Source organism: Marmota marmota, unplaced genomic scaffold (genome assembly GCF_001458135.2).
Source record: "Marmota marmota marmota unplaced genomic scaffold, marMar, whole genome shotgun sequence".
Lineage (NCBI taxonomy): Eukaryota > Metazoa > Chordata > Mammalia > Rodentia > Sciuridae > Marmota > Marmota marmota.
Genome location: NW_025999999.1, coordinates 16935370 through 16946089, shown reverse-complemented (window position 1 = coordinate 16946089; position 10720 = coordinate 16935370).

Below are 10720 nucleotides of genomic sequence, written 5' to 3'. Positions count from 1 at the left end.
TCTCTAGCAGGTTCTGCCTCGTGGGGAGATCCAGCCAGCTGCCCACCTGCCTCTGTGGCTGGGAGAGCAGCCGATGACCCCTCCTTCCAGCAGGGGTTGCTAACCACTTACAGTCCTCACCAGCCGCTTCTTTCGGGTGGCTGTCATGGAGCCGGGGGATGGTTTCTCCCTATTTCCTTCTTGCTTTCTGCCTTGGCTTTTATGTTTCCAATTGTCATTCCGCTGTGGAGAGCCCAGCACCTCGCTCTCTCGCAGCGTTGCGGCCCCCTCCACGCGGCGCCCACCTGCCTCTGATGCGCACGCAGCGCCCGCTCCTCCGCTCCCAGCGCCCGCAGCGCCAAATGAAAGCTGCGCTTTTATGACCCGGTCCCTTTGCCTCCGATTTTTTCATATCTTATTAAGGCTCAAACCGGTTGAAGCAATTTCTTCAAAAGCCACACAGATTACTCAAAACAACAACAATGGGGAAGATATAAAAGCAGCTAAACTGCAAAAATTATCTGGTTGGCTCAACCCCTTGGTGCCTGGCTCTCTTTGACAATCATGCCACATGACAGGGCAGCAGGTGGAGAAGCCTGATAGAAAACTGGCCCGTTTCCTGCAGCACCAGGTCACCCCACTGCCCATGCTGCTTCTAGGAGCAAGGTGACCCGTCCGAGTGGCCGGTCAAAACAAGCGGGTGATCCACACAGTGTCCAGGACCGTGTGTTTGATTTAATGCTCTACTGTCATGGTCCTGGGTTTGTGGTAACTTTTGAACAGGGCTTTACGTTTCTGTTTTGTAATGGGCTCTGCAAATTATGCAGCCAGTCCTGTGCTTGGGCATGTGATCCAGAGCCACCAGCTCTCTACCCAATACTAGGGACAAAGCCACCCCAGTCTCAGAATCACAGCCTGGAGGCCTGAGGTAGGACAAAGAGCACAGTCCAGGCTGGGTTTGAACCCACCCTGTGTTTTCACCTGTCTCTGAGCCTCAGTTTCCTCACCTGTAAAATGAAGGCAGTCCTACCCTACCTCATCCAGTCCTGGGAGAATCAAAGGAGATCATTTGCATAACAAATCACCTGGAAGAGATGGGGCTTTCAATATTTAAGGCTGGAGAACAGCCATCTTGGGAATTTCAGACCATCTCTTTAGTCTATGAGAAAACCAAATGACTTTATCTTTGGAAGAGATGCTGCCTTTGTTTAGGGAGGGGCTGTGTCCCTGAGGCCAGCTCCCATTCCAAGGCATACCATTAGCCATCATCAACTCTTTCTCTGTGAAACGTGCAACTTCCATGTCCCGAAAACCACAGTATAATCTTGGGAGATCGGTTTGTCTTTTTGACCAGGAATGAGCTCACAAGTGATCCGGTGCAAGACCCACCCCACCAGGAGGGCGAAGCGAGTCCATTTTCTTTTCACCAGATGTTGGCAGATTATGAGAAAATTCTGGTCCAGGTTTGGCCCTCAAGTCTTCACCCAGACTATTGATTTATAGGGCTGTTTAAGTGGAAGGAGTCAGACTTGGGGAAAGGTCGGTGGTGATTGGGAAAGCCTAGCTCAGGTCATGGGTCAGACAGTGGTGGCAGGTGGGCAGGAGGGTCTCCTTTAGAGGGAATAGAAGCTGCCAGGCTTCCTGAAAATTAGGGAGAAGCCTGGTGAAGGAGAGGAGGGGACTTTGGGCTGGAAGGGATGAAGTTCTTCCTCTCTCTCAGAATGGCTGGCACTCATCTGCAGAGGTGTCCAGAAGGTCCTTTGGGTCCTGTAGCCTGAAGGAGGCCCAGTAGAAGGTACCAAGAGCGAATTAAACTTTATTGACCCCACCATTTGGTAAAGTGAGGCCATTTCCATCCTATCTTAACTCTGCTTTGGAGACTAGAGCTCCCTCCATGGGCTCACACGCATGTTAGCAAGAAAGATGCCCAAGGGTGAGTGTCATCGCCTGGAGCACAGCATCTAGGGGTTCCCAGCTGGGCTCTGGGGCAGTGAGGATGCAGAGCCAGGGCTGGAGGAGTGACCTGTGGATATAGACACACTCCTCAGGACTCCTAGAAATACCGCAGAGAACTTTGCGGAAGAATGGACTTCCTTCAATGGATGTGACACAAAAAGCACAGATTAAAAAAACAAAAATAAGTGGGACTCTGTCCAACCAAAAGGCTTCTACAGTGAAGGGAACATGAACAGTGAGAAGGTGAGTACAGAATGGAGAAAATCACCACAATCAACGTCTGATGAAGGGCTGGTCTCCAAGATGGGTAGGGACTCCTACAGGTCAACAGTTTTTTGTTGTTGTTTGTTTGTTTGTTTTTTAAAAACAAAAAAGGAAGAAAGAAAGAAACGACAGGGAAAAAACATTAATAATTCAATTAAAAAATGGGCTAAGGACTTGAATAAATGTTTCCCTAAAGAAGACACACAAATAAACATGACCAGCAGGTGTATGCAAAACATTCAATGTCACTCATTGTCAGAGAAAAGCAAATTAAAACCAACACAAGACAAATAAAAAGTCAAATAAACAAAAGTCAGCAAATGCTGGCAAAAATGTGGAGAAGTTGGAACCCTTGCTGATGGGAATGCAGAATGGCACAGCCACTGTGGAAAACAGTGTGGAGAGGCCTCAAAAAATAAGAAAACAGAACCACCATGATCCGACAGTTCTACTGCTGAGAACTTATCCAAAGAGTTTAAATCAGAAAATGTTGTGTTACAATCAATGGAATATTACTCAGCCATTTAAAAGAAGGAAATGCTACAATCCAGGCTATAGGAAGGAACCTTAAAGATATTACACTAAGTGACACAAGCCAATCACAGAAAGATACCATATATGAGGTGTCCAAACAATCAAATACCTAGAACCAAAGAGTAGAATGGAGGTTTCCATAGGGAGGGGAAACAATCACTCATCAACTGGCAAAACAAGTCAAGTGAGAAGAATCAGCCCTCCTCACAATCTATTGTTCAACTCTGTGCCTACAGAGGCCATTTCTCTTGTTAAGTGTACTTATCACAAAAAAAAAAAAAAAAAAAACAGAAAGAAAAGGCTTGGATTATACTGTGGCCACAGATGGCTGAACAGGTGCGGAGATAAGAGTAGGCCTTGGGAGAGGGGAAGGAACTGGGTTTCATATGCAAAATGATTTAATCTGACACTTGATGACCAATTCTTGCTATTTTCAGTTAAAGAAAATAAGGTGCAGAAAGCTGAACCAAATTTTCCAAATGCCCATTATTTCTTTGCTACTCACACCCCCTTATTGGAAATCCTGCTCCACCAATAGCTCCTGCAGGAGTCTCAGGTGGCCTCGGGGGACCCATTTCCCCTCCTCACAGCTGATAGGACCAGGAGCTAACACCTGACCCAAGTCAAGCCAGTCACATTCTCTAGCCTTGGTTTTTAAATAAACGGATACTTGGCCTGGTGAATCGTGGGGCACACCTGGGTCACAGGAGCTGAACCCCAGTCACCAGGGAGGTCCGAGGCCAACATAACATGGCAAATGGCCTCCTCACCCAAGGCTCTGCCTGAGCCCCCAACACCTGATTCCTTCTGTGGATAAGGCAGAGTCCTCTGGTGCTAATGGGGTGTGGTCTTTCTGAATCTTTCACAGTGAAATAGAAGCTTGCCCTCTCCTCATGAGGTTTTGAAGGTGACCGAATGCCCAGCAAGGACTAGGTGTCTATCTGAAGATCTCCAATCACGTGATGGGACAGTCACGTGACACCTGAAAGCCAACCAGCGGACACCTGGCCAGGACAATGCCCAGAGCCAGCTCGGGAACCAAAGGAGGCTTTGTCTGGAGCCGGGCAGAGCTCCCTGTTCTGGGCCAGAACTCACGTTGCAAACCCTGACATCAGGTGATTCCCAGAGAACAGAGGCTCAAGCCTCAGGTAGCCAAGTTCCTGGTATTATTTTCCTGCAAGGAAACAAATAACTTGGCAAGAGAAGTCACTGGGAACTTCCCACCTTCAGTGAGAAGGCCGAGACCCCTTCATTCTGGGCTCACCAGGGGAATAATCCACTTGACTTCTCTGGGCCGTTGTTTTGCTGTTAATTATCTGGGACCCTCAGGAAATAATAGCGGTAGTAAGAGGTGTGGTACCAGACCCTTTATCTACATTCTCTTGAGCCCCCTGAGTGACCCTGTGAAGTTAGAGGTATCACCATTTCAAGGTCAGTAAACTGAGGCTCAGAGGGTTGGTGAGTAACAGATGGAGCCCACTCCACTCTGCCAGTAGCAGAGGCTGGCACTTACTGAGCTCCTCACCTGTGCTCTGGGTCCTTTGCTTAAACTCTTCATTCACTCCTAACAACAACAACAACAACAAAAACCTTATGATAAGGGCCGTGCTAACTCTTGGGTAAGGGAGCTAAGAACAAAAAGGCTGAGTACTTCGCTCAGACGATTGGCATCTGAACACCTTTCTACCTAGCCTTGAAACCAGAGGTTCTGCTGGAGCGTCCACCCCGAGTTTTCTCCAGGGCCTCTTTCTGGCAGGACCTGACTGGGTCGGGAGGATAAGTCTCTGCTAAGGTGGGGACTGAGGTGCTAAGGCATTATCCTCCCTGCCCAGCCTGGCCTTCTGCTGGTGTCCTTCCCAGTGTCCACACACCTTCTTGTTGGACTTCACATCTGTTCTGCAAAGTGGGCACATGACAGTCCTGAAGCCCCACATCCCAGACGAGAATTCTGAGGCCCAGAGAGGTGCTTTGTCAACTCCAAGATGGTACAGCTGGTAAATGGTAGAGTTGGGGCTTGACCATGTGCTTTCCCTGCATAACTGTGGCACAACTCCAGGAGATTTGCAATGGGAACCCCAAAATTCCTCAGATAAAAAGAAAACTGATTCGCAAAAAGGCAGAATGACAGGGCAAACCAGAGAAAACGTCCCAAACCCTAAGGCTGCATCACTCTAGTCAGCAATCTCGGGATCCAGAGAAGTCTAGCCCTGCTTCCAGAAGCATCCAGTGACTGCGAAGCCAACAACCATTGCGATCACAAGACAGCATCTCAGCAATGCCTTGGCCAATGCCCGTTTTCCAACCACTTATGAAGAGGAGCCAACGCCTGGCCAGTGGGTAGTTTCCCTGGTCAACAGACTGGGTCTGGGATTGGTGTGCAGGGTGCTCCCGGGGCCTGCAGTTACAGGGGCGGGAGGGAAGCAGGATTGGGCCGAGGGAGAACTTGAGCTCTGTACCATCACAACTGAGGCCTCGGCTGGTCCCCCACGGAGCTCTGGACCAGGGAGGGCCCTCAGTGCTGTCCTGAATGCACATGAGGCTGAGGCCTAATAGCCACAGGGACCAGTCATTCATGCAGGATGCTCCAAGGACAGGACATGCACTTGAGCAAGGAGCTCCCTTTGGCTGAGGACAGTTCCCAATTGGGAGCCTTCAGTGACCAACATTGTCAGCAGCTGGATCAGTAGACACCTTGGGCCTCAGGAGGGACCTGGGGGTAGGACCATGGTGTCCTCTGTAGTATCCTTTGGAATGTGCATGGTGCAAGCTCACACACACACACACACACACACACACACACACACACACACTCCCAGCCCTGCCTGGCCCAGGCCTCTGCAGCCCACTCAATCCCCTACCAACTAGGACACTGGGAGAAGGAGGCTGCCTCCTATTGAGAACTCCACGGAGCTGACTGTTGTGAGAACCTAGAAGATGAAGCAGGTTATCCCTTCTGACTCAATGGTGTGACCTAAAATGGCCCGGTGGCCTCAACACCTTGCCTCTCAGTTTGTACAGTCTTGGTAGAAACTTCCCTCTGCTCCTCTGTCCCAACAATTCCCACTGGACAACATCCAGCTAGAGAACCAGGTGACACAAGCCCTCCAGTGAGGACCAAAGAGACAGGTGCTGTGTAAAGGGGGCCTTTGCTCTCTACCACAAACAAGGACTCAAATCCCAGGGAAAGCATAGCTGGTCGTCACCCTCTGAGACAGATGGAGAGGAAGAGAGAGGAGGCTGAATACCCCCAAACCCTTGCTCTTCCAAGAGCTCAAGGAGGAAGAGTGAGAAAGCAGGAGTCCAGAGCCCCCAGTGTGCAGAGGCCTTGGCTGGCCTCACCCAGCACAGTGGATTATGTTGTTACTCAATTACATAATAAATGGTTGCCGAATTCACTCGACTGTGTATAGACTTCTTCTAAAAATCCATTTCCTCTCATAAACAAGAGCATAACTTTAACCACGGAACCACTCAAAATCTTAACCCTGAGGCCACCTTATTTGCATTTCTCCCCAACAAAACTTAAATTTTTTATTTCTTTAATTGGACAACATAAAGCCCTGAGCTGACCACCAACTGTGCGAGGCGGTCACTTCCTCACTGTCCAAGCCCCCTCTCTCCTCATCCCCCATTTCTAGAATTAAAAGTATGTCTAATGTCCTCAGTCCGCTTTCAGACTCAGAAGGATATTAAAGGATTCGGGACTCTGTCTGTGGAGTCACAAGATGATACAAAGTAGAGATGGGGACCCAGTCTAATTTCAAGAATTTCAAGAGTTGCCACAAATGTTCAACGGTGCTTCCTCACTGGAGATCTGAGAGCCATCGAGAAGCCCTTAGAACCACAGGAAGATGAGGTCAAGCAAACAGTCAGTGGCGGGGTCTCTAGGATTCCTTCAAGTGTCCCCAAACCACCCGCACCCTCTCCAGCTCTCTTCTTCACTGGGAAAGCAAATCAGTACAGTGCACTTGTCCTAACCAATACCAAGGGCATATTTACCATCCAACAGCTTTAGAACTTTCCTAAAGATTCTCTGCTTGTTCACATCTCTCTAGTTTCTGTCTTGTTGGTTGATTGGGAGTTTGTTATTATTATCATTACTATTGCCGTTATTATTTTTAATCTTCCAAGCTCTTGAAGAATTTTCTGCAGGGCAAGATCTTCAGGGCCTTTAATACCAGGGTAGCTTTGTGCCTGGCTTGCAGCGATGGTACCAATCAAGATCAAAAGAGGCAAGGCAGGATTAATGGGAAAGAATTGCTGTTTCTTTGTAGGAATTTCTGGATGTTAACCATCTCTGACCATGTGTCAACTCTTTCCAACTTCATTCATCAATAGATTCTCTTGAAACCTCATGGATTCCCTGGCCTATAATCTTCTTTTGTTTCTGTAATGAGATGAAGGGAAATAACTTCCACTGAAATAAGTTCCAATTAATTATGCCTCTGAATAAATCTTTTGGATCATGATAAGTGGCTCACAGTCAGCAGGGCTAGCTCTCCTGGAATACGTATCTATGTATTTGCTTTTTATTTCTTGTTTCTCCTTAGGAAGGAAAATCAGGCAGCATTTTAAAAGCTCCTTTATTGACTACAGTTATATTTTGGAGGTTGTTCCACGATTTGGAAGATGGAACTGATATGCCTTCAAATCTTCTGATATGTCTTCAAGTCTTTCCTGTTGAATTTAAATCCTATGAAATTACCAGAAATTGATGATTTCTGGTGGTCAGTGTGGGAGGTGGGGAGAGGACAGGGAATGGGGAGGGTACCTGAGCCAAGACAGATTGTCTTATTTAAATCAAATACAGGTTTTATAGAAGTTTGGATTATTTCAAGGGAGAGCCTAACAATTACCTTAAAGACTTTTTGGTGGTTTTGAACAAAACTCTTACTGAGTTTCTAAACAGGGGATTATTGGCCACCAAGAAATGATCTGAAATATATAGAGGTGTCATATGGGAAGATGATATGTGAGACCGGGGGTAGGGGAGGGGGCTCCAGCCAAGCTAAGCAGTGGTTGTCCACCAAGGTGAGGCAGAATAGAAAGATAAGAACCCTGCGGAAGAACACCATCGCTTCAAAGTCACCAAGGACGAGATGCTGGGAAAGGAAACAGACACACCTACCACTCTTCATTGAGCACTTAGTATGTGCTGGGTGTCGAGCAAAGGACTTCTCAAACATAAGTATTGACTGACTCACTTTTCAGACGGTGAAACTGAGGCTCAAGGTCAATTACTATCAAACAAAGAAGCTGGTATTGAAAGTCAGACCATTTCCACAGTACCAGCTCTTAACCATCAAACTGTATGATAGACAGCTAAGAAAGAAATTCTGCAGGAATTGGGGAAGGAGATTGCTGAGGACAGAAGAGGCAAAAATTCGATAATGAGGAAATGGCCTTCTGTTGGGAATATGCAAGAGCACTAGGGTGAGGATTGAAAGTTCAGCATTGAACTTGACAAGCAGGCGGTTATCCTAGGAGGGTCCATGAAAACCCACCTGGGTGGGTTTTGCTGTTTTTTCCAAAACTTGGCACAAGTTTAGAGACCACGTAAGTTCCTGCTGCTATGGTTTTAGCATCTGGAACAGCAAAGACCAGAGAGTAAGTGCAGGGAGCATTGCGGGATATGTAGCTTTCGGCTCCTCCACTGCTGAGCCCACAGCCACGGTGAAACAGAGGTAAATGAATGGGCATGGCTGTGCTCCAATAAAACTTTATTGAAAAACAGGCAGGGGGCTGGCTTTGGCCCACAGACTACAATTTGCTGACCTCTTGTCCAGAATAATGCTTGGCAGATAATGAATATTTCTTGGTGAAGAATGAGCTCTTGCCCGGTGCAGTGGTGCACACCTGCAATCCCAGCAGCTCAGGAGGCTGAGGCAGGAGGAATGTGAATTTAAAGCCAGCCTCAGCAAAAGTGAGGTGCTAAGCAACTCAGTGAGACCCTGTCTCTCAATAAAATACAAAATAGGGCTGGGGATTTGGCTCAGTGGCTGAGTACCCCTGAGTGTGACGCCTGGCATTTGCCAGAGGGAATGTTTGAAAGGTGACGCCAGCGAACCATTGAGATGATGATCTGAGTTAAGCTATATATAATTGCTGTGATGCTGGATTGATCGTATTGTATATTTGACCTTTACTGTTGGGCAATGGGGCGGCTTTTGCCCAATGCTTTGGAGTTCTCGCTCTACTTTGGAGTTCTCGCTCTACTTTGGAGTTCTCGCGGGGATGCCTGGAGGGTTCTCGTTGGTTGGGGAAGGAGGGATTTCCGGTTGGTATGGGGTGTGCCTGGAGAAGCCGCGTGGGTGGCATTTGGGAGAGGTTCCCAGGGAGTGTGTGTGGAGTGTGCTGGTGGAGTTCGGATATAAAGTTTGTTCCTGCTTGAGTGGCTCGTGATTTGTGCCCAGCCAGACTGCGGCACCTGAGTTCAACCCCCGGTACCCCACCACTACCACAAAAAAAGAATTAGTTGTACATTGTTAACTTTCGACTCAGCAATTTCACTTCTAAGATTTTATCTTAAATAAATAATCGAGAATGCTCTCAAACATCCGTGATGGATGTTCACTGCTTCATTGTTTGTAACGGAGAAGAATGGAAACCACCAAAATAAATCATGGTCAAACAAATCATGTTATGTCCCCACAACAAAACACCAGGCAGCCATTTAAAATAATGTAGAAGATTTGCTAATGTCAACATATGTTTCCTACATATTGTTAAGTGGACAAAGCAGATTAGAAAATAATTCATTTCACTAAAGACATGTACATGAGATTTTTAGATATAGATATAGATATAGATACACAAATTCAGACTGAAAAGATACATATCAAAATATTATCAGTACATGGGATTTTATTAGTAATTTTAATTTTCTCCTTTATGCTTTTCCATATGTTCTAAATTCAAGGAGCAACTAATTTTTATAAGAAAAAATTTTTTTTAATTATCTATACACAGCAAGTTTTTAGTGAGTTAAAAAAAATCCATTTAACCCTCCTTAGCTCAAGTATGTCATGCATAATCCCCACCCAACCCTGAAAACTTCCCAAGAGATGCCTAGACTCCTATGATGCCACAAAACTGGATCAATGTCAAGATTCAATGTGGATGCAATCATTGCACATTAAGCACCCTCTCTGCGTCTGGCTGAGACGTAAGGGGACTAAGACACAACCTTTGCCTTCAAGTAGCTCACAATCTTGTGGGGGAAGTGCATTCAAAAACAGCCATGCTGCAGTCTGACAAGGTCCTCTCAGACAGATGTACAGTCACAGGGGTATGAGGCGGTGGCCAGGCGAGAATCAGAAGACAGCCGTGAGCGCACCCTCACTGCGCTCCAAAACCACACCTCATTTCACCTTCTCCACAATTCCTTGAAGGTGTCCTACTCCCTGTACATTTATATGAGAAAACAGGCACCTAGGAGGCCACAGATCTAGCTGCCATCAAGCTAAAGGAGACCCTCACCCTCCCTCGGTTCTGCGGGTTCTGGAGGTCTCACGTATTGTTTCCCCGCACCATCCTGTTAATGGAGAGAGGAATGGACTCTCAGGATGGATATTCTACTCTCACAGTGTTCCATGACCAGAGGCTTTTGATCCAGTATGCCCACCCCTTTCTAGCAACTTGAAGGCTCTGCTAAGTCTTGCAGCAAGACACTTAGAAGAGCATTTCCATGTATCCACCAACCACATGAACACTAAGCCATTTTTTTTTTTCACATACCGTCCGCTCATTCTTTGGAACCAGGAACTCCCCACTCTCGTAGCACTTGAGTGGAGAGACCAGATGTGATGCAGAGCAGCTCAACAGCAGAGCGAGAGTGGGCTCTTCAGGGTCAGAAGGCTTCAACGAGGCAGACGAGGGGACGGGTATCGTGTCCAATGTAGGTTGAGGTGAATCAGCAGAGCAGCGGCTGGAAGGGTCCAGCCATACGGTGAAGTGCCCTAAGTGAAGCCCGTCTCCCCAGACTGGA